General features: G+C 47.5%; 1 long non-coding RNA gene across 1 annotated transcript in view; it reads left to right on the top strand.

The window, feature by feature from the left end:
* The window catches only part of LOC142004073 (uncharacterized), a 38,124-nt gene that overhangs the window by 2,493 nt on the left and 11,413 nt on the right, over positions 1 to 24,218 (top strand). Inside the window, exon 2 of the long non-coding RNA XR_012642924.1 lies at positions 19,662 to 19,764. This is a non-coding gene — a long non-coding RNA (uncharacterized LOC142004073). The remainder of the gene's footprint in view (positions 1 to 19,661; positions 19,765 to 24,218) is intronic.

Below are 24,218 nucleotides of genomic sequence, written 5' to 3'. Positions count from 1 at the left end.
GCAAATGAGGGAAATTGAAAATGCAAATGAGGCACAGATTTACATATCTGGCACCTCATTTGCCTATTCTTCTTTTGAAAGAGGAAAAGCTGCGTAGATGTGGCTCTTTGGAAAGTAATTCCCATATATATATTTTAGGAATAAGTGTTCTTTCAAAGATGGGGTTTATTTTCAAAAGAGCCATTTCTACACGGGTTTTCTTCTTTTGAAAAAAGCTCTTTCAAAAGACGAATATGTAAATGAGGTGCCAGGTATGTAAATCTGCACCTCATTTGCATTTTTGATTTCCCTCATTTGCATGCCTCGTTCGAAAGAGGAATGCTAGTGTAGACACAGCCGAGGAGTAACACCAAATTTGACCTTGCATGGTTGACCTTAGGGTAGTGCAGATGGAGCACTGTGATATTTGACATTCTTGGCCTCCTGAATGTGTCCCACAGTGCCCCAATGTGACCATTCTGGCCATCACTTTCAGCTCCACTGGTCTCCAGATGTTCAGGAAGGAGCCCTCTAGAATTTGAATGTCATTTCTTGCTTGGCCAGAATGGCAATCAGAGCAGGCAGAACACCTTAGCAGCATATCTGGCCATGAACAAGATCCAGGGCCTCATTGCTGTTGGTGGGGGTGAACCTGTCTTGGGAACACTACGAAGTAACAAAAGAAATGCAGACAAACACACCAAGATTTCACAGGGCATGGAGGAAAACGGGTACACTAGGGCTGCCCAGTGGTGCCACGTGAAAATGAAGGCGCTTCTAACTAAGGAGGTATACATATCCATGCCAGTGGTGTTTTCTCTACATGCAGGGATATCTGCCCTTAATGATGCTTCCACACCACCGTCAGTGGCTGTGCATGGTTTACACTTTCCTGTACTCCCTCTAGTGTGCTGAAATGGCACTTCTCTGAAGTCACTTTTTGTACTTCTCTGGTCACTCAAGGCTCTGCACTGCCATCTTGTCTGGGAATATTTCCATATCAGCTCAGAACAAGCACAAACAGCAGCTGTAAGTGCTTTTGGCTAAACACCAGGAAATAAGAAAAAAGAAAAGTTATATTAACATAACTATTGCTTTCATCACACTGCTCATTCCCCTATACCCTATGCGTAACTTGTTTGTTTAGATTGCAAGCCTTTTGGGGTAGGGACTGTCTATTACTGTGTGTGCACTATACCTAGTACAGTGAGACTACTGTAATAAACATGATTAATAATAGTCCTCAGAGTGCAGATAAGCAAAGCATTATTGCATTACTACACTTGTTTTAACACGTTGCTACTCAGTAAACATGTAGGAAGAGCTGCAGAATTGCTCCTATTGACACAAGCTCTACTTGTTTATCGTTTAAAAAGTGTTACATCAGTGATTTATTCACAGTGGAGTAAGCCAGGAAATTCCTAACTCTGTACGAGTCTGTTTCTTGTCTTTGTAGATTCAAAAACTTCTGAACCAGGGGGATGAATTTCCTTCCTTTTTATGAATAAATTGCATAGTGATAATGGAACCTACCAAATATAAATGAGTTTATCTTTACATTTTTATTTATACATGAGCTCTATTATCAGTATGCCACTTTTTTTGGTGAGAATTTTTAACATTGGCTTATTCTGCTATCTATCTAGATTCTTCTGTGGTATATACAACTTTGGTGTTTGTAGTATAAACCATATACACAGAGGCATATTTATCTCTTTCCTGCTCCCTCACAGTCATTGGGGCCTGGACTTTGTTTTGTGCTCAGTTTTGTGGTTTTTCTTTTGAAATGGCAATTTATTGATTTAGTTTAGAAATGTGGCTTTCCTGTGGTTGGAAGTAGTATGTTTTTCATCTTGCTCTGACAGTGTTGTGGTCCATGTTTATTCTACTCTCTACTGGGAGTGAGTTTCAGATTTGTCCCATCTCCTGCACAGGTGAGCAGAGGAGAATGCAGCTGCGGTAGGAGGTCGAGTTAAAGGGACCAGCGGGCTCTAAGGTAACTTTAGGCCAAGACCATGGAAGACTTTGAAGATGAGCACTGACTTTTTGCATTATTTGGGGGGAGGGGGCATTTGAGTGAAATCAGGAGACTCAGTGGCCTGTGCTGTTGAACAGGTGGGCTGCTGTTTTCCTGAATCCATTACAATTTCATTAAGGTTTTCAGGTTCATACCTATGTACAGAGAAATGCCACTAGCTGGATAGAGCAGAAGACAGCCATAGTAAACTCTTTCATATCCCACAGCCCCAGGACCAGGATGTTGAAATATTGAAATATTCTGGATAAGAGAGAGATATACCTAGCAATGCATAACACTAAAGAAAAACAAGATTAGATATTAAGAAACAAACAAAAATGCACACAGAATACTTTATTTACCAACAACAGTAGTATTGCACACTGTATTTATACTGTATTTATTTGTATTTACTTTCACTCTACTATACATATGGAAAACGTAAATAAACTTACAGTTAAAATGTCGAAAATTTGAGAGTTCTGGACAATAGAATGTTGGATATGAAAGAGTTTACTGTCCTGAGGAGCAACTGAACTAGCCCCTTCATTACTGGACTAGCTGAAACTGGGCAATGGCTGCAGTAACTGGTAATTTATTATCGGTGAGTTGCAAATCTCCCTGCTTAAGTGTGGCATTGATGATCCCAGTTCGTGAGGGCTCCTGTTCAGCTTCTGTCTATCACAGATAAATTGCTGATTCTGTGGGCTCTCTGGGACTGGAACCCCGATCTTCAGGACAGTACTTCATCTATTAGGCCACACTGCCTCCATGGCTTACACAGGGTGATATTATACTGTTGATTTTATTGTTGTGAGCTGGCACTATCAATACTTAACAGTGAAATCTAAGGTTATTGATCTGTTAAACCCAATGATGCGTTTGAGCAGTAGATATTACAGATGGATAATTGAAGGAAGGATTCGATTTTTTCAGAGGTGCTAAGCCCCCAGACCTCCAGATTAGGTCAATGGGAATTCATGGCTTTCATCTCCATTTTCCTTTGCTAATGCCTTGCCCTGTGCAGACATCTTCCCTGGCAGTGTGTTATTCAATGGCTAGACTTCTAAGGGTTGAACTTTATTGATACATTTTGGTAAACATTGAATTCACTTCACACAAATTGAAAAAAAAATATTTTCATTGATAACAACGGAGATTTACAAAGAAGCAAAGGAAAACAAATGCTTCCTGAGAATTTCTACTACATGCATAATATACATATACACATACCTACATACACAATACATGCATAATATATACATGCATAAAATAATGCTTCTGGGATTTCAAGTACATGCATCTGGTGAAGTGGGTCTTTGCCCACAAAAGCTTATACACCAGTAAATCTGTTAGTCTATGAGGTGCCACAGGATTTCTTGTTTTTGTGAATACAGACTAACATGGCTACTCCCTCTGGTATTTGAGAAGTTGTTAGAGTCAAAACCAGTGACTGAGACTATTGAATTAGTCTTGTCACAGTTGGACTAATGAATGAATTAAAACAGGCGTGAAATAAAAATGGGTATGAATTGTTGATTTAAGGCTATTTAGTTTGACCCGTGATATTGACCTTGTGTTTTAATGGTTTATAAAGCTTTAACTTTTTGAATCTCAGTATCTACTGTCATTAAATAATTATCTGATTCCCCATAATTTTCTTACATCTGTGAACATTTATTTAAATAAATAAAAATAAAAACATGCTTTCATAAACATCAATATTATCTGTCAACATTATAAAAAATCAAAATCTGCCAACCCTGTTTATAGCACATCATTCATTTATGGATGTTTCTCCCCAGCATTACATGTTGCCTTGGACTTACAAACCGTACTTCCAGATCCCTGTAAATTTCAGTACTGGGAGCCACTACCAAATGTTGGTGTGATGAACTGTTAAAGTACAACATGCTTGGGATACAGTGTCGGACTGAAAATCCATGATGAGTTTATATAGATTGTCTGTGGCTACAGATGAATGCATCTTTTAACTCTTTAGGGCAGGGATCAGCAGCTAATGCAATTCTGTGATCCATGCTCTGGAATGCCCACTCATGCATCTGACGAAGTGGGTCTTTGCCCACGAAAGCTTATGCTGCAAAATATCTGTTAGTCTATTAGGTGCCACAGGACTTCTTGTTGATGCTGGATCAAGTGCGTTGAATGTAATTAGGTAAAACTGATCCACAATGCAAGGAACTGGTGAAGTCAAATGCCATGTGCTGTTCCTATTGACTTATTGCACAAATTGCATGCCAGGAATGGGAAACACAGAGCACAAAGTAACCAGAACAACAGCATGGCTCAAGGACTCTGGTATTCAAACAGAATGGAAAATCTACAATGAATTCTTTGAAAAGTAGGAAGGGCTCATTAAGGTAAACACAATTTTGAGGGAGCTAGAGAAGAAAAATGCTATGAGGTTATTATTACCTCATGTCAAATATAGGTATAGCAGGAGAAGTGGGGAAACACACGTAAGTTACAGTCCCAGTGCTGAATACATTTAAGGGGAATTCCTGAGAGAGAGCAGAGTTAATGCATGGAATGTTGAGTCACAAGCAGCAGTTGAAACAAACAGAGCAATAAGTTTATAGAACTAGTAGGAGTAAAATGCTGTAGAAGGGCAGGTTAATGCCTTGATTTATCAAGGTATTTAAGCATGTGCCTCAATGGAAGCACATGAAGGCAAAGGGACTGCTGAAATGGGGCTTAAAGCAGGAACAGATCCTATATGATGCCTCAGGGCCAAGATAGATTGGAGGCCATCTAGAGCAGTGGTCAAGTGTGTGTGGTTGTTGGATAACTATAGTTGGTCAGTCACTATCAGGGGCCATCCTAGCAATGGTCAGAGTTCTCATAGGGGCCCATAGCCAGAAGAGTCCATGCTAGGGCCCTGGTCAGCAGGACAATGAGGTAAGGCAGAATAAGGCAAGGTAGAAACCGGCAGACCATGGTATTGCTCAGAGAATTTCTGCTTCCCATTAGAGCAGTGGTTCCCAACCTGGGGTGTGCAGGCCCCTGGGGTTCCATGAGAATATTGCAGGGGGTCTGTGGAAAATATAAAAGATGACTAAAAATGATTGTGGAAAATAAGTTTTAAATAAATTGCAAAGTTAACATCAGGTATTTTAAATTAAATATCTTCCAATAATGTTATTAAATTTGGCATGAAAATCTATGTTGTGGTTTTCTTTTTCATGAAATGAACTGTACCTAGTAGTTAGAACTGGCTTTGATGGGGGCCAACAAATGGTTTGGGGGGTAATTGGGGAAAAAGGTGGTAAAAGTACTCAAAAAGTTTCTTGAGTAAAAGTGCAGCTGCTTTCACTTCTGGGTACTTGAGTACAATGAAAATGTTCCATGCGTGTGCATGCATGCGTCTACTTTTACTCAAGTAGTTTTCCAGAGGGACGCTGGTGACTTGTACTTAAGTAACCCACCCAAAATAGTTGTGCTTTTACTCAAGTCACTTTTTGGATGCTGTTTTCACCTCTGATTGGGAGTCTGCGCTAGTGAAAATGTTAGGAACCACTGTGTTAGAGTATTTGTACAGTTCATGCACCCCATAACAATGCTTTCTGTCCAGCAACTCCGTGGACTGGGGTCTGGCTGCAAGTCAGTAGGCCTCAAACACTAAAGTCGTTAGTTAGGGGTAGTGGTTCAGTATGTTGCTGTAGTGCAATGGATAAGGCTGCTGGATTTGGGTAGCCAACCTGACTTACAAAGTCTTTTCCATCTTTTGTTTTATAGTTCTATGATGATGATGATACAGTTCCTAGTGTTCCTCTGCCCATAATTTTTAGTGTCTCCTGTAACTCCTGTACCTCATTAGTAATTCACACATTGTGCAATATTTCCCCTTGAAGCATCTTCCTCTGAGCAACCTTTGCACCAAGACTAGGCATTTTCTGACTCTACATTCAACTGTGCTTGTCATATACCAGCCCAAGTGCTTCAATTGTGTGTTAAGCTTCTCTTTCCACAACTTTTTCCTGCCATTTTCCCCCTCCAGTTATTTTCTATGTGCCCAGAAAGTTGACTTTCACCATTATCCTCCAAGTCAATTAAATGTGATATGGTACATTAAAACAGGGTTGAGTACTCAAACTCTGCTGTATTTTCTTATTAAACTTTTTCCCATTCAAAAACAAAAGTTCTATTTGTGGCTCCATCTGTTTATTGTACTGTACATCCAGTTTTCAGTACAATGAGAGCCAGAATGTTCTCCTACAATATTCATTAGACATCAGCCTCACAAATAGAACTTATTCAAGTGCATACTTGAAGTTGAAAGCATACAATGGCCACTGCAGCTCTTTTGTCTGTCTATAGCTTTCTGTTAAGAGTTCCAGTTTTTAACTTAGGTGGAAAACATGCTATCACATGTTCTTCAGGGAATTATAGATGCGTTTACTCTTGGTATTTCTCCTTGTGTTTCTGCTTTTCTATTCAAGGGTTAACAAGGTTTGGGAGTCTACCTTCCAGTCTTCTAATTTTACACGCTGCCATCACATATTAAATTATGCATAACCATGGAACAGTATTCTGTATGGTTTGTGTGTTCATGTACTCCTGGAGGAGGGGAAACTATGAGCACAGGAGTCCCATCAATGACTTGGCGCAGTTTGAAAAATCCATTCTCTTAAAACCAGCAATTACCTCAGGAATAACTTTTGGGCCCACCAGCATGGGCCAAACTACATGCCTGATGCCTCAGAAACCTTCAGTACTGTTTTACCACTGTTTACTTTCCAACACCAAATTGCTTGGCAGAGGATCTGTAGCAGTCCAGGGTAGCCAGATTCCAGATGGCTATAGTGACCCACTTCTAGACCAACAAGGAAGCCTTCATGCAAGTGTCTTTATGCTGGAGGAAGAGGTGAGCTGCTTGCAAAACACCAGAAATATAGCTTTCTTAATGCAAAAGTTCTGGACCCAATACTGGTAATCCCAGCTCTATTAGACAATGTGGTTCCATCAGCTTGTGAGTGTGACCTTGCTCTAGAAGCATTGGACTACACAGAGGACATCAGTAGCCACACTGAGAATCATGAACAGCTTCATCCAATTCATGTCTGCCATGGCTGTATCCTCTTCCTCCTGCTGCCAAAACGTCCACCAGCATCTCACGGATGTTCTACACATTTCGTGTCACAGGAATAAAAGCACAAGCAAGAAAAGTTCTTCAGTTGGCACCGTCTTCATATTGCTGGCTCCTCTTGCTGGGAGAACAGAGACCAAAATGATCACTCAGCAGGATGTGTGGGCCAGCTGTTTAAACTTTCTAGGTTGTGCCTACACTGCAGTGATCTGTTGACTGAAGTTTCTGTTGGAAGAGATCTTCCAGCAAAACTTCTGTCAAAGATCATGTCCACACACAAAAGTGTATCCAAAGAGAAATCTGCTCTGTCAACAGAGAGCAGCCAGACTGCCCGGCCACTTTCTTGACAGAATGGCCAACTGGAAGCTCAGCAAACCGGGCTTCCCGGTGAACCAGAATACCTGTCTATTGACAGAGGGCCTCTGGAGCGTCTGCATGGCTTTTTGTCCACAGAAACTGTTGACAAAGGTATTATTTCTCATTGTGGAGAGGCAGAACACCATTGGCCGCAGTGCTGAGATTTGTCGACAGCCTCAACAAAATGCATTTTGTGTGTAGACACGCTGTGAGTTTTATCATCAAAACCGGGTCTTGTTGCCAAAACTCTCTAGTGTAGACATAGCCCTATAGCACAGCCAGGGTGGACAGTCAAGTTTTCCCACACTGCACCATGGAAAAGGCTAGAGTTCCACATTTCAGGAGGATGGTAAGAAGTCTAGGAGCTGGCTTGCTTGACTCAGCTCTGTATGCTGAAGTGTGGCTGCCAGAGCCATGGTTTTCATCTCAGATGTGAATATTCTTTCTCTAGGTTTTACAGTGAGCGTCGACACTCAGGCTGTCTTTCCCAGGCTACGTCCACACAAAAGTTTTGTCAGCAAAACCTGCAGAGTGTCCAGACTCCCAAGGCTTTCTGTGGACAGTAAGTCGATAGAACGCAGCACTGTTGTCGACAGCTGTCTCCTTTTTCCCATGAGGGTAGCCCACAGGGCTTGCGGGACACTGGGCAGCACTGTCTGCTGTGCTTCCAGTCAGCCATTTTGCCGATAGAACACCCAAACAGTTTGACCGCTCTCTGTCTATTGTTCTTACGACCTGCTTGGCAGTTTGGCCGCCATCTGTTGACAAAAGTTGTGTCGGAAGATATCTCCTGACAAAAACATCTGTCAACAAATCTCTGTAATCTAGATATAGCCCCAGGGTCTGCTGACTTGAGTCCAACTAACCCTGGGCTTACGCTGCAGCATAGGAATAGTCTGGAACAAAATGCTTACAGCTATCAGCCGGCTCAAGTTTGCAGGGTTTCAGCTGCGGGGCTATACAATTATGATGCAGATATACATCTATACAGTTTTATAGCCCCACGGCTGGAGTCCACTGACACAGACCTGCATCTGGTGCTTTACTGAAGCACAGATGTACCCTCAGTGTCTGAGGTCGTGGATGAAGCCTGTGATAGAGTCAGGAAGTGAACTAGGTGATCTGATTCCCAGTCCAGAGCATTTTAGCTGTAATATCAGCCCCTCCCCCAAGAAGATCTGAATACCTTGCATTCCATGTGCTGCCTTACTCATGGAGCAAGCAGCTGGCTATTTCAACTGCAGTTCAGGTAATATAAATAAATACTAAAGAAAGACCAAACTTGGGGGGCTGTCCTTTACAGTCAGGGATAAAATCATCAGGTCTGTGATATAAGGGCAAAGCAGAGGCTGATTGTCATTTCTAGAGCTGCCTGTTGTGTTTGCAAATACGTTAGTGCAGCATGTGAAGAAGTAACCTTAAGCTGCTGAGGAGTGCAGGGAGACCCGGGCACGCTGACATTTCCCTTTTTTGGGAAGGAAAAAAGAGCCTTGTGCAGTACTCAGACATTGCAAACTTCATCTAGAGGTAATGGCCAACTCCTGCTGGCCTGGGGAGAGGGGCTTCTGTCACAGCATGCAGGGGAAGCTTTTGCTTTCTCTTTGCAGAGGGAGATGGGGAAAAAAAGGGGGTCTTAGCTCTGGAGTGGGTGGACATCCCTGCTGGGGAAGAGGGAGGGTATTTTCAGTTGCAAGTCAGATTGAGCCCCATCCCTCCCTGCCAAGCAATATGTATGATTTTGGAATCCGGTGTTGTGGCTGACCCCCAGCTTCATAATGGATCAGATCAACTTAATGCACATGTACATGGCTGATGTGTGCACAGAAATCCAGATCTAAACCCAAGTTCTCCCAGGGCAGTGAGTGGTGGGACCCACTGTGTTAGTACCTCCTGTTATCAGAGCTGGTCGATACATGGGGTCTAGCTGTCCTGCTCATTGCAGGCCATGTGCCTATGTGCATGGGTTAGCTGCTGACAGACAAGCTTCTCGTTTAGATCCCTTTCTGGGTAACCCATTGTGAACTAAGTGTCCAAGTTCAAACTAGGTCCAAAGTGTCTCAGTAAATCCTTTGGGATTTGTCTTCCTTCCCCTCTCTGGTCTGTGCTGGAGTCTTCTCTCCAGCTCTGGTGCTGAGCACTGGCCCCTTGGACTGAGTCGTTCTGGGGTGTCTGTACTCCTGGAGACTCTCACTCAGGCCCCTTCCCAAGGGCATCTCCAGAGGCAGTGGAACTAGGGGGCCATGAGAACAACAAGAAGTCTTGTGGCACTTTATAGACTGACAGATATTTTGGAGCATAAGCTTTCGCGGACAAAGACCCGCTCCATCAGATGCATGAGTGGAGGTGGGGGAGGGTCAGAGAGGTGTTTAAAGAGTGGGGTCCCAGTAAGAGAGAAGGCCAGAGCTGATGAGGTCTATTCAGCAAGGTGGAAATGGCCCAGTATCAACAGTACTTATCAGAAGAGGAAAAAAGTCAGATCAGACAGGGGGACGTGAGCCATTGGCAGCATCTAATGGGGAGCTATCAACTTTTGAGAGGGGTATTTAAAGAGTGGGAGTCCTGAGGTTATTGCCCTTACAATGGATATTGTTGGGCACCATATACCCTCCCCCCCAATATTTCTGCTGTTGTCAGGAAGGGCATGAGACAGGGGGAGGGGCCAACAGCTTGCATGGGTTTTGGGCCTGGTGTGGGTGGGAGCCCTGTTCTATGCTCCCAGAAGCGGTGGGGCCTCAGGTGGAAGGGGCAGGCCAAGGCAGCCAGCCCTCAGTGCCACCCAGACTGGGGCTCTGGGTCCCCTGTAGCTCTCAGAGGCATGTGGAGCGCCACTCCAGCAGCAGTTTAAAGGGCCTGAGGCTCCAGTTGCTGCTGCTGCTATAGTAATAGCGGCAGCGGCCAGGAGCCCTGGGGCCCCTTTGATTTGCCAGGCCCTGGGGAACATGACCCCCTTTGCCCGTCTCTGTCAGCAGGCCTGGACCCAGCTCCTCCTCCAGCCCAGGCAGAAGGGGTGCCTGGATATGGGAGCAGGATTGAGGCTGGGTGGAGAAGGGGCAGCTGGTCATAGCTGTGGTACTCTGGGGACAGGAGAGGGATATATCGTTTGCAGGACAGGTGCTGCCCATTGCCTGAGAGTAGGACCCAGGGTGGGGAGCCTGTGGGTGGGGGCAGGGGCAGGGGAAAGGAGCAGAGGAACAGGGACACCATGCTGCTGCCCAGACCATGCCTATTATCACCCAGACCAAGGCAAGTGCCTGCCCCGCTGCCATTGCTCTGGTGCTGCCCGAGCAATCTCTGCACCCTCGGCTCCTCGGTGCACCTCCCCCAAAGGGAGTGTCTGCCTCTGGTTGGTTCTGATCTTCTTTTCTTTCTCATGGCCTAAGCTTCCTCAGCCTTTTATGAGGCCCAGGTGTCCATTTAGGTTATCACCTGACCCTCTTAATCCCACCCCTCCTGGTTGAGAAGCAGTGTGGGTCTGACTGCAGTGAGACATTGGCTTTTAACCCTTTATAGCCCTTGTCACCAGGCCCACCTATAACTATAGCTGATTTGGATGCTGTTCAAACTTTGCAAAAATGTAGGCCTTGAACAGTGAAAAGCCAAAGGCTTATAGGGGACCCCTGTGTCAGTCCACACGGCAGCCCCTCCTGAGCAAGCAGAAGAGAAGGTTTCAATCTTGGTTGTCCAAGAACTAGTGGTACCGAATGTCTATCTATGGCAGCAGTCCCCAAATTTTTGAGTGCTGCACCCCCATTAACCCTATTCACACCTTTCCCCCTCCCCAGAACTGGGGCTGAGAGCGGGGATGCAGCTTCAGATGGGGAGGGGAGGATGCAGGCAGGGGAAGGGGACCAAGACTGGGGCTTCAGCTGGGGCTGGGGACAGGAGTGGAGCTATAGCTGGGGTGCACTGGGAGCTGGCAGCCGGGTCCCCACCCAGATGTGGCTCAGCTCTTGTTCCCACTCCCAGCCTTGGCCCCAGGGCTCAGAATGGAGCAATAGCCAGGAGCTGAAGCTAGCATTGGGCTGGGACTCAGAACAGAGGTGCTAGAACTAGGGGTCCTGCAGCACCCCCTGCCTTGAAGTGGATTCCATCATATACAGGGGTTACAGTTTGGTTCAGTTGCTCTCAGCATCACCACTATACAAATTGTTCCAGCTCCCCTAACTGTGAGCGGAACTGCACCAAGGCTACCAGTGGAGCAGGCAGCTGCTGGTGAGATTAGAGCAGAGCTGGGTATGAGGCAGGGTTAGGTGGTGCTCCATGGGGGTTGGCCTGAGACCTGCTATGCTGCTGGGCATTGCATATAACCCTGTTGCAAAGTGTGTTACATCCTCTGCCATGACATGTGCTGCAGCACAAAGGATTCAAAAACAGGTGCCAAATTTATGCACGTAGATATGCACACAGGCAAACTCACCAAATGTGCATTTGTGACCTCAAACTCTCACGGTCTGCAAACAAGGAGGGGAATAAATGCATGTATACATGTACTCTCACAGGTATGCATATTCTGCAAGCCCAGCCTAGCTGAAAATCTTGAAAATCTTACTCCTGAAAACCAATGGTAACACCTGTTTTAAACCCCAGAGTAGACCAATTTTGCTGCTTGAGGAAAATAGAATATTTCTGCTTCTGTACAGTAATTTTACTTTGCATTGCTACTGCATCAGCAAAACAGCCTTTTATTCTTATCAATAAAAGCCTAAATGGTGAATAGATTAGAAAGTGTGGGAACTCAAAGTAAATTATTTATTTTATACATATTTGCTGAGGATTCCCTGAAGCTCTGTTGGTTTTCTCTCCAGACTTCTGTACATATATATAAAGTCCGTTGGGGCACTGAGAGGTTATATCACAGAAGTTTGAATGCCTCAACTACAGTGGTTTGAAAGACAACATTCCAGAGATACCACTGGCGTTCACCAATATCTAAATAGCCACCAGAGTGGAAATTAACCCTACACTTGTCATAAACAGATCTGTTGTGTATGTTTGTCAAAGATGTATGAAACAGTCTATTGCAACACCTGATTTTCACATTTTTCCCTGTGGCAACTCTCATCCCCACAACAATCAAAAGAATTACAAGTTGGGGAAAATTCTCTTGTCTCTCTCTCATTACTAATGTGGTTCATTGTCCAGCCTCAGTGGGTATACTGCATTGCAGGAAAATTCAGTGTTGAACATCTTCAGGGCTGCCCTCCTGAGGAATCAGGGATTTTTCACCTGATATCTTCAGCTGCTGATTTATGGACTACACCACTTATCTCACAAGTATCTGAAGTGTTCTTTGTTCATAAACATACAAAATGCCTAGCAGATTTCATTTGCTCTACTGCAGGTGCAGCAGAATCTTAAATAAGTGTACAATTAAATGGAAATCTGAATGCCAGTCAGCAAGATGTTCACAATACTACAGTACACGGGTGTGTGCTGCAGTATTGATCCTGTGATCGTTCAATGTGAAATGACTCAAAGCACAGTTACTATTTAAAGATGTAGGTTTTTCATTAAAACATCCTCCCTATTATACTGGTGAGTTGTGCCAGGATCTAGGTTGAGATAATTAGTTCAGCTGTAAAATGTAAGTGCAAGATAAAATGCTGCCTTGATTGTTGTTTAACTTTGTTGATGTCTCAGAGCTCTTGGCTCTGATAATTTCCACTTATTCTTTCACAGGTTAAAAAAAAAAACCCTGCAACTTAAAAGCAATTACTGACTAGAGAAGGTAAAAGTAGTCGAGAATTAAGACATGCAAAGATGCTTAAGAACAAGGGTTTTACAAAGAACATTCCTTCTATCTCAAAACTGGCTACTGCCAAGAAATAAATTTTCTAAGCTGCCGACGGAGTTTACTTGTCTATATAAAGGCACTAGACTCGTGGACTCAGATATTACAATTTGTACGTTTGCTAGATTTATGCCTAAAATGTCGGCACACCAGATATACTGCCTATAGTTCAGTATAAATCAGACTGAGGACATGAACTTCTTGCTTTGTGATTATAATAAAACCAATTGAAGACTTCTGGTCATGAGATTAGGCTGCAGAACAAGGGAGGACCCAGAGGTTACAAGCACTTGGTGTATCTATCACCATGTTTACATTTTTAAGAGAGAGATTTTGTTCTTCTGGGACCAGTCCCATTTTTAATTAATGGACCCAACTTCAACCCAGTTTTCAATAGGTGCAATTCCACTAAAATCAGAAATTATGCTGACCTACTTTTTCTGAGTAGTTTATGAGCTCTCTGAGACTCATTCTCCAAAAGAAAAATTAATTGATGGCAACCACTGACACTGCTCTCTACCTTGCTGCTGTGGGAGGAAAAGATACCAGAAGAAAAAGCAGCCCATCCAAAGGTGCCAAAACTGGGGCAGCATCATTAATTCTCCTCCTTCTGGCAAAGACAATACCAGAGGGAGGTAGAGGAGGGCTTTGTGTTTGCACATGGCTGTGAAACCTGGGGAGGCCCTCCACACATTCAGATAAACATTCCAACTCTGAACTGTTTGGACAAAGAGACGCTTATGGACAAGGAGAAGATTGTGCAGTGATGGATGAGATACTGCACTGATCTATACAAAGCACACTTGGACCCGAGTGTCTCAGAGAGACTGATCAAAGAGATATCTCCACTGAGCATCGAGAGCAAGACTGATGTTTCAAAGGAGGAAGTAGAAAGAGCAGTGAAACAACTAAAGAACAACAAGAGCCCTGGAAGTGATAAGGTCATGGGAGAGGTGATCAAATACGGCAGAGAAAGTATGATTCAGGAAATACACTGACTATGTAATATTAGCTATGTCTACACGTGAGCGTTACATCGAAGTAGCTTATTTCAATGTAGAGACATCGAAATAGGCTATTTCGATGAATAACATCTACACGTCCTCCAGGGCTGGCAACGTTGACGTTCGACATCGACGTTGCGCAGTACCACATCGAAATAGGCACTGCGAGGGAACTTCTACACGCCAAAGTAGCACACATCAAAATAAGGGTGCCAGGAACAGCTGCAGACAGGGTCACAGGGCGGACTAGCGCTTCTGGGGCAACAGCTAGCCACTCCCTTAAAGGGCCCCTCCCAGACACACGCAGCCTGCACAGCACGCGGTTTGCAGAGCCATAGGCACACACACCTCGAGTGACGCAGTCATGGACCCCCAGCAGCAGCAGCAGCAGCCAGAGGTCCACCCAGCTGCCCCTGCAAGAGCAGTGCTCGCCCTCCTCAATGCCATGCAGGAGGCAGCTGAGCACCTCCTTGCCACAGAGGAGGAGCTGCCCGCAGGGCAGGAGGACTCAACCCCCAACCCTGCAGCACCCCGCCGCCCCCCCCGCCGCACACGCCGCTGGCTGTGGAGCTACCCCACCAGCACCGACTGGTGGGAGCAGCTGGTGCTCGGAGAATGGGACGACGACCGCTGGCTCCAGAACTTTCGCATGACCCGGCAGACATTTCTGGAGCTATGCCAGTGACTCACCCCTGCACTCAGGCACCAGGACACCGCCATGCGGTGTGCCCTCAGCGTGGAGAAACGGGTGGGCATCGCTGTCTGGAAGCTGGCCACTCCAGACAGCTACCGATCCATGGGGCAGCAGTTTGGCTTCGGCAAGGCCACCATCGGGGCTGTCCTCATGGAGGTAGGAGGACCCACGGGGGGAGGGGGAGGCAGCCCTGGCAGGGGAGGGGAGGGGAGGGGAGGGGAGGGGGGCCCTGGCAGTGGAGGGCCACACACACCCTGCACACCCCTCATTGGTGCTCTCCCATGTACTTCCCCTGCAGGTCATCCGCGCCATCAACGCTCTGCTCCTCCACAGGCTCGTGAGGCTTGGTGACCCGGATGCCGCTATCGCGGCCTTTGCCACCCTGGGCTTCCCCAATTGCTTCGGGGCTCTGGATGGGACCCACATCCCCATCCGTGCCCCACAACACAGTGGAGGATGCTACATAAACAGGAAGGGCTACCACTCAGTGGTCCTCCAGGCCTTGGTGGACAGCCGTTTCCTGGACATTTATGTGGGCTGGCCTGGCAGCACCCACGACGCCCGGGTATTCCGGAACTCGGGCCTGTGCTGCCAGCTGGAGGCGGGGACCTACATCCCCCAGCGGGAGATCCCTGTGGGAGCACCACCATGCCCCTCTGCGTCATCGCAGATGCGGCATACCCCCTCCGGCCCTGGCTCATGCACCCGTACATGAGCCATCTGTCTGCCAGCCAGGAGCGCTTCAACCAGCGCCTGAACCACGCGCGCCAGGTGGTGGAGCGCACATTTGGCTGCCTTAAAGGGTGCTGGAGGTGTCTCCTCACCCGCCTTGGTGCGGGCCCCACCAACATCCCCCAGATTGTGGGTGCATGCAGCGCCCTACACAACCTGGTGGAGAGCAAGGGGGAGGCCTTCTTTCAGGGCTGGGCTGGGGAGGCCGGCAGGGCCGATGTGCAGCCACCCGCTGCCCCCAGTCGCCAGGTGGACCCCGAAGGGACCCGGGTCCGGGAGGCCCTGCGGGCCCAGTTGGATGAGGCCGCGGGGTGAACGCTGGCAGGCCCCCCACTGCACGCCCCCTATCCTCCACAACACTCCCTGCCCCTACGCCCACACCACAGAGCACCCAAGAGCACCCCCCCCACTTTTCTTGTAAAAATAAAAGCAGACAGTTGTTTGTCAAATCAAACATCTTCAGAACTCTTACTATTACTATCAACGACTAACTATGTACAGGGAAGTTCTAACTTATATATGTATATGTTTTATAAAAATAGGGATAACATGAAAGGGGAAGACAAGGAAGGGGAGAACTATTTACATGGGGGGGTAAGGATCAGCATTGTAAAACAGGGGTCAAATATACAAACTATTATTTGCAGCAAAAAACTAACTTAAAACTTGGGGGAATATATACAAAGGGGAGGGGGGCCACGTCCTGGGCCCCAGGCCCCTACAGTCCAGCGCTGGGGGTGGGCGGCCGGGATCCCTGCCTCGGCCACAGCCCTGGCCGGGGCTGGCTGGGGGGCTGGGCGGACCGGGAGATACGGCCGGCGAGTGTCAGCTGGCCCCAGATCCCCCTTGGCGGAATGGCCCTTGGTGGCAGGTGGCGGTGCGACGGCGGACGGCGCAGTGGGTGGAGCAGCGGGTGGAGCAGGCAGGGCAGGCGCTGCGGCAGCTGGCTCGGCCTGGGGGGCCAGGGAGTCCACGATGCGGTTGAGGGTCCGCATGTAGGGCCCCCATGCCTCCTGGCGCCAGGCCAGCACCCGCTCCTGCAGGTGGAGGCGGCGTTCCTCCACCCACAGCCACTGCTCGGCGACCTCCAGCTGCCAACGGTGCAGTGCCAGCAGCTGGGGGTCCGTCGCCTGCGGCTGGTGGTGCTGCGTCTGCCGTCTTCCCCGCCGTGGGGCCGGTCGTTGCTCCGCCGAGGGGCTGGCCTGGAGTGATGGCCCCGGAGGGCTTTCCGGGACCACTGACGCCTCACCAGCGCTCTCCAGTCCTTCCGATGGTGCAGCTGTGGAACACAGGAAGCGGGGGGAAGAAGAGTGGGGTCAGCCGTTAGTGTGGGCCCCGAGCCGTGGCCCTTGTCCCCCCACCCCTCTGCTGCAGGTTCCCCATCCCCGTCCCTGGGAGATGCTGCTGTGATGGGGTTCAGGGGTCCCCCTGCACTGCACCCCGTCCACTGGCAGGAGTGACTCTCAACTCAGCAGGTATGACAGGAGGTTTATTAGGCAACAGATGCCCAGTTTCTCCCAGAAGCGACAGTACAGCAGTCAGAGACGGTCCTTCCAACCCGTCCTGGGGAGAAGACCCCGAGGGGTGCACCCTGGGGTGTAGCTTTCCCCCTCCTCAAGCTGGCTGCCTTCCAGCTCTCCCTTCCCCTAGCCTCTAACTGCCACCCCCGATTCAAACCCAGCTCGGCTCCTCCCTCCTGTTTGTTCAGGGCAGAGGTGTAACCTGCCAGGTGTAGCCCCAGGATCATCCTTAGCCACTGGGAGCTATTCAGCTTGTTTCTCATATCTAGCCTGAGTCTCGCATTTGCACTCCCCCCACTCCATCACATGCTGCTGCTGCTGCTGCTGCCGGGTGTCCCACCCCCTCCCCCCGGGGGACCCTAGCGGTTCTGCTCCCCCCATCCCCGTGGATGGGGCATGGCACTGTCATACTGGGGGGGGCAGGGGCTGATGCACTCCTGTGAGGGACATGCCACTGCTGTCCTTGGGGCCATGGTCATCTGGGCATGTGGAGGGCCCTGGCCATATCTATTACCCCCGCCCCTCAACCCCAGGGGTGTGCACCGGGGGGGCGGGTACATACCTGGCAGTCCACTTCCACGGTCGGGGGACACCCGGGGGGCGGACGCCCGGCTGGAGCTCCAGGACGGTATCATTATCTGGAGGCCGGTGTCACTGGAGGAGGAGTCCCTCTCCTCCTCCTCCTCCTCCAGTGCCCCGGGGGTGGGCTCCTGGGGGGGTCTCCGGGGTGTGGGGCTTGCCTCCGGGGCAGACTCCGCCTCCGGGGCCTGCTGGGCTCCTCGGCCGAGGTATCAAGAGTGGCTGGAGGGGAGGAGGTGTGCCGGGGGCCCAGGATCGCCCTGAGCTCCCTGTAAAAGGGGCAAGTGATGGGGGCGGCCCCAGATCAGCCAGCAACATCCCGGGCCCGGGCGTAACCCTGCCGCAGCTCCTTCACTTTACTGTGTACATGATCCGGAGTCCGGGCAGGGTGACCCTGGGCGGCCAGGCCCTCGGCCAGCCGAGTGAACGCATCCGCATTCCGCCTCTTGCTCCCCATTACCTGGAGCACCTCCTCCTCACTCCAGAGCCCCAGCAGGTCCCGAAGCTCGGCCTCCGTCCAGGAGGGTCCCCGCTGCCGCTTCCCCGCCTGGTTCCCGGGCTGTGAGCCCTGGCTCCCCTTGGGGGGGGATCCCCTGGGGACACTGGGGTGGCTGGGGGGCAGCCATCGCAGCGCTGGGTTTTTTTTCTGGCTGCAGAAGAGCGTGCAGGCTAGCCGCGTGTTACTGCTGCTGCCTGCATGCTCTCTCAGCTTCCTGCACAGGAAGGCAGGGGGCGGGGAGCTTTAAGGGGCCACTCCACGCGGCCACCATTGAGCTCAGGGGCTGGAGAGAGCATCTCTCAACCCCTCAGCTGATGGCCCGCCATGGAGGATGCCGCAATTTCGATGTTGCGGGACGCGGAACGACTACACGTTCCCTACTTCGATGTTGAACGTCGAAGTAGGGCGCTATTCCCACCCCCTCATGGGGTTAGCGGCTTTGACGTCTCGCTGCCTAACGTCAATGTTAACTTCGAAATAGCGCCCAACACATGTAGCCGTGACGGGCGCTATTTCGAAGTTGGTGCTGCTACTTCGAAGTAGCGTGCATGTGTAGACGCGGCTATAGTGTGGAAAGAAGGGAAGGCACCTAAGGAATGGACAAGATCCATGCTAGCGACAATTCACAAGAAGGGAAGTATATTGGAATGCAAGAACTGCAGAACAATTGCCCTAATGAGTCACCAAGGCAAGGTGCTGCTGCTGGTACTGATGGAGAGACTAAGATCACAGATAGAAGAACATCTAGTGGACAATCAAGCACGGTTCAAGAAAGGTAGAAGTACCATACGGCAGATATTGGCACTAAGGCTAACAGTGGAGAAAGCTCGATGAGAGGACAAGAACATCTACACTTGGTTCATCCATTCTCAGAAAGCATGTGACAGTATAGATCAGAAAGTGACTTGGGTGGTGTTGGAGTCATACGGAGTGGATATGAGACTGATACAGTTGTTGAAGGATATCAGTGACAATATGGTGGTAGCAGTGAGAACGTGGGGGGAGTTGGCAACTTGGTTTAGAACAAATAGAGGTATGAGACAAGGAGATCCAATATCATGAAGTGATCTTCATCACGCATGTAGGGAAAGTTATGGACAAGATCAAGGAAGAGGTAGAAGGGATATCTGTGCATGGGAAAAGAATTAACAACTTGAGGTTTGCAGATGATATAGTTATCATTGAGGAAGATGAGAAGAAGCTAGAGAAACTCCCACAGATATTAAATGAGGAGTGGAAGAGGTGCGGACTGATTATGAACATTGACCTATGAGTGAAAAGTCAGATATGCCAAATGTTTGAATGTTGAATTAGATGCAGAAGTTACAAGCCATGCTATGTAGTGGGTCTGATTTTGATTAAATCTACATGTATGCCAGCAGGTTTCCACCAGAGGTTCTGAGGTAAGCTGTAAGCCCATTACCTTATGGAAGCACTGACACCATCATGAAGGCAACTACTTCCAAATCTGATCCAGGATGGAAGGTGGGTGCATTAAAACCCAAACATAGCCTTGATTTTACTCATGAGACTGCGGAGTTGGGAGGCTCCCTCATTTGGATGTAAAAGGACATGGGAACTGCAATACTTTCAGCCCACACATGGGCCCCCCAGTGATTGCTGGTCTGTCTTGTCTTCCACACAGTAACACTGTCAAACAAGCTCTCACAATCAGGCATTTCAATTACTTCAGCATCCCACTCTCTGACCTTGCAAACAGCCTTGCCCCACTCCTATGCCCACTCAGAATGCTGCTGCAAAGATCATTTGCCTACTTCCTTGCTTTGACATTGCCACTCCTCTGCTTGAATCTGTCCATCATCTCCCACTTCTCTACTGTATCAAAAATATGATGCCTATCTTCATAGGAAAAACTTTCACAGTCAAGCCCCACCCCCACCTCAGACCCCTCATTCACTTGTGAATTGTCAATGGTCTCCTCCTATCGGACCATGGTGCCAGTCTCCACTGCTCACTTGTTAAATTTCCTAACAAAGTGCTTTGTCCTAAACACTTGGGAATGGCAAAACAAGCACAAAGCTGCCTCATTACTACCTTCAAATCCTTTCTCACAATACTCCTCTTCTGTAATGCCTATGACAAACTTGACTATTAGTGTACTGGGGTGCTGCCTGTCATGAACCAGTATTGTTAAATTGTTTTCATGTCCTCCCTCAGATGTCTGTATTCACGTCGTCCATGGTTTTATACTTGAATTGTAAACTCCTTGTGCAGGAACTCCCCTTTTGTTCTGTGTTTGTACAGCACTTAGCACAGTGGGGTCCGTGGCTGCGGCTCTCAGTGCTACAATAACACAAATAAGAATAACTGCTGGGTCGAACTTTGTGGAGCCAGATTCTCAGTTTTGCAGGAAACTCCATAATTTCTATTTTTCTTTCTCTTTCAAAGTGGAACAACAAAAATCAACCCAACTGCTCTGGGTTGATCAAAATGTTTTGTTTCCATAAAACTGAAAGCTTCATTCTGATTATGACTTTTTTTTTTAAAAATATGCTACACAATGTTAAAAATGAAATGAAAAGTGATTTTGAAACACGAAGTCTAAATATTCTATTCTAATTTTGACAAAATGGCATTTTCAGGTGAAAATTTTGGTTCTACTGCTGAGCTTTCAGGTGACAGTGAAACAACAAGTCTGGGTGCACAACATGTGAAATACCAAGCTTGGCCCTGGATGCTCACTCTGCAGATGTAACACATCCATTTGCGTCTCTCCTGGGTGTAGCCTGGATAGGTTAGATAATGGCAGGGCCGTAGTAGCTTCTGTGTGTGTAAGCCCTTTCCTGTTCATCAGTCAGCATTGGGTAGTTCCAGAGAAAGTATGTTAGCATTGTGTCCTTCTCCCAGATTTGGAAGGCTGGATCTGAAGTTGCAACCCCCTTGAGGGATCACTTAGATAAATAGTCTCTGGTCTTTGGGTGGGTATATTATAAAATCAAGACAGGTATGGGTATAATGAATAAGGAAAAGTTATTTATTTGTTCTCATAACACAAGAACCAGAGATCGCCAAATGAAATGAATAGGTAGCAGATCTAAAACAAACAAAAGGATGTTTTTCTTCATACAACGCACAGTCAACCTTTGGAATTCTTTGCCTGAGGATGTTGTGAAGACCAGGACTTTATCAGGGTCCTAAAAACAGCTAGATACATTCATGGAGGCTAGGGCCATCAATATTCATTAACTTGGATGGTTAGGAATGGTGTACCTAGGGTCTGTTTGTCAGAGGCTGGAAATGGATGACAGGAGAGGGATCATTCAATGATTACCTGTTCTGGCATGGACCACTGTCAGAAGATAGGATGTTGGGCTAGATGGACCTTTGGGCTGACCCAGTATGGCTGCTCTTATGTTCTGTCTTTCTTTCTTCTCCCTGGCCTCTATTGCCTTGTCTGGTGCCCTGGTCAGTTTTCTGGCTCTACCTCATTGCATGGGAAATTTGACTTACATGGAGGTTGCGAGAACACAACCCTCACGTAAGTTGAGGGTCTATTGTAATCAGCATATCCCAACACTGGTGCAGTTATCAGCTACATCTTCAGCCTGATCACATTATATTGTCCAGATGAAAACTGGTGTCTTAGTGGGAGCCCTCTGACTTCTGCTTCTGCTTTGAGGTTGACCAGCAGTTAACCTGAACAATGGGGAAACAGATTTGGAATATCCTTTGATATAGCTCTTGTGATAGCCAGTGAATCTAAGAAACTGCAGCACTTTCTTCCTGTTAGAAAGTATCTTCCAATTCCCCACCTCCTGTATCTTGCTTGACACTATTACAATGCCTTGGGTAAGCACTATATGCCAAAGCTATCCTAGCTTTTCTTGTAACAACTGACACTTCTTAGCCTTCATCATGAAACAGTGTCATCAGCTTTAATCAAGGACCATATCTATCATACAATGCAGATGTCCCTCAAACTGTGGGCAATTGCTATGATATCCTACAGATAAATCCATCCTGTTGGGATGTATAAGTCCCCCAAGATAGGTGTCATCAGACTGAAAGACAGCAGGTGCATGCAAACCAAAAGGTGTCTGATTACTTTCCAAAAGCTCCAGGGGTCTCTGGTGAATGAGGTCTCTGGTGTATCACCATTTTCACCAACAAGTGTCCTAAGGGAAGGTGCAGGGTGGAGTAGTGTCTGGCTTTTCCTAAACAGGCAGGGCTTTCCTTGACCCAGAGCAGAAGAAATGCCTCTTGAGTAGTCTTCACATTCTGCTGTCTTCACAACCAGGATGATGAGGAAGATAAGACATTTTTTGGACAACTGAGAGAAGTTTCCAGGTTGCAGGCTCTCATTATCATGGGGGACTTTAATTACCATGACATCTGTTGGGAAACCAATATGGTGGTACACAAACAGTCCAGGAAGTTTTTGGAGAATGTTGGGGATCTTTTCTTAGTACAAAAGCTGAAGGACCCGACCAGAGGGCGTGCACAGCTTGACCTGCTGCTTACAAACAGGGAGGAACTTATAGGGAAGGTAAAGGTGGGGGACAACCTGGGAAGCAGTGATCATGAGATGTTAGACTTCAAGATCCTGACCAAAGGAAGGAAAGAGTGCAGTAAATTACACACCCTGAACTTCAGAAAAGCAGACTTTGACTCCTTCAGGAACCTGATGGGCAGAATCCCCTGGGATGCTACCATGAAGGGAAAAGAAGTCCACGAAAACTGGCAGTGTTTTAAGGAAGCCCTATGGAAGGCACAGAAAGAAACTGTCCCAATGCACAGCAAGAGAGGTAAATATGGTAGGAGACCAGACTGGCTTAATGGGGAAATCCTTGGAAAACTTAGGCACGAAAGGGAACTTACAAAAAGTGGAAACTTGGACAGATATCTAGAGAGGGATATAAATGTATAGCTCGAGAATGTAGGGCAGTTATCAGGAAGACGACAGCGCAACTGGAATTGTGACTCACGAGGAATGTGAAGGATAGCAAGAAAAGTTTCTTCAGCCATGTAACCAAGAAGAAGGTGATTGGGGGGTGGGGGGGCCCTACTGGATGTGGGAGGTAACCCAGTGACAGATGATGTAGGGAAAGCTGAAGTACTTAATGCTTTATTTGCCTTTGTCTTCACAGACAAGGACAGCTCCCAGACTAATGCAATGAGTGATGCATGCACTGTGGGATGAGAGTGGACAGCCTTTGCTGGGGAAAGAACAGGTTAGGAGCTATCTAGAAAAGCTAAATGTACATAAATCAATGGGCCCAGACCTAATTCATCTGAGGGTTCTGAAGGAGTTGGCATATGTCTTTGACAAGCCCTTGGCCATTATCTTTGAAAAGTCGTGGAGATCAGGAGAGATCCTGGATGATTGGAAAAAGGCGAATATAGTGCCCATCTTTAAAAAAAGGAAGAAGGATGATCCAGGGAACTATAGGCCGGTCAGTTTTACATCAGTCCCTGGAAAAATCATGGAGGGGCTCCTCAAGGAAGTCATTTTGAGGCACTTGGAGGAGGGGAAAGTGATCAGGAATAGTCAGCATGGATTCATGAAGGGCAAGTCATGCCTGATCAATCTGATTAGTTTCTACAATGAGATAACTGGCTCTGTGGATAGGGGAAAATCAATGGATGTGATTTATCTTGACTTTAGCAAAGCTTTTGATATGGTCTTCCACAATATTCTTGTCAGCAAGTTAAGGAGTGTGGATTGGATAAATGGACGGTAAGATAGATAGAAAGCTGGCTAGAAGGTCGGGCCCAGCGGGTAGTGATCAACAGCTCGATGTCAGGATGGTGATCAGTTTCTAGTGTAGTGCCCCAACGTTCAGTTCTGGGTCCAGTTCTGTTCAACATATTTATCAATGACCTGGATGAGGGGTTGGATTGCACCCTCAGCAAGTTTGCAGATGATACTAAGCTAGGGGGAGAGGTAGATATGCTGGAGGGTAGAGATAGTTCCAGAC

The sequence above is a fragment of the Carettochelys insculpta genome, chromosome 1, assembly GCF_033958435.1.
Source record: "Carettochelys insculpta isolate YL-2023 chromosome 1, ASM3395843v1, whole genome shotgun sequence".
NCBI lineage: Eukaryota > Metazoa > Chordata > Testudines > Carettochelyidae > Carettochelys > Carettochelys insculpta.
Note: the sequence above shows the minus strand (reverse complement) of the source record. Positions and strands in the feature narration are given on the sequence as shown.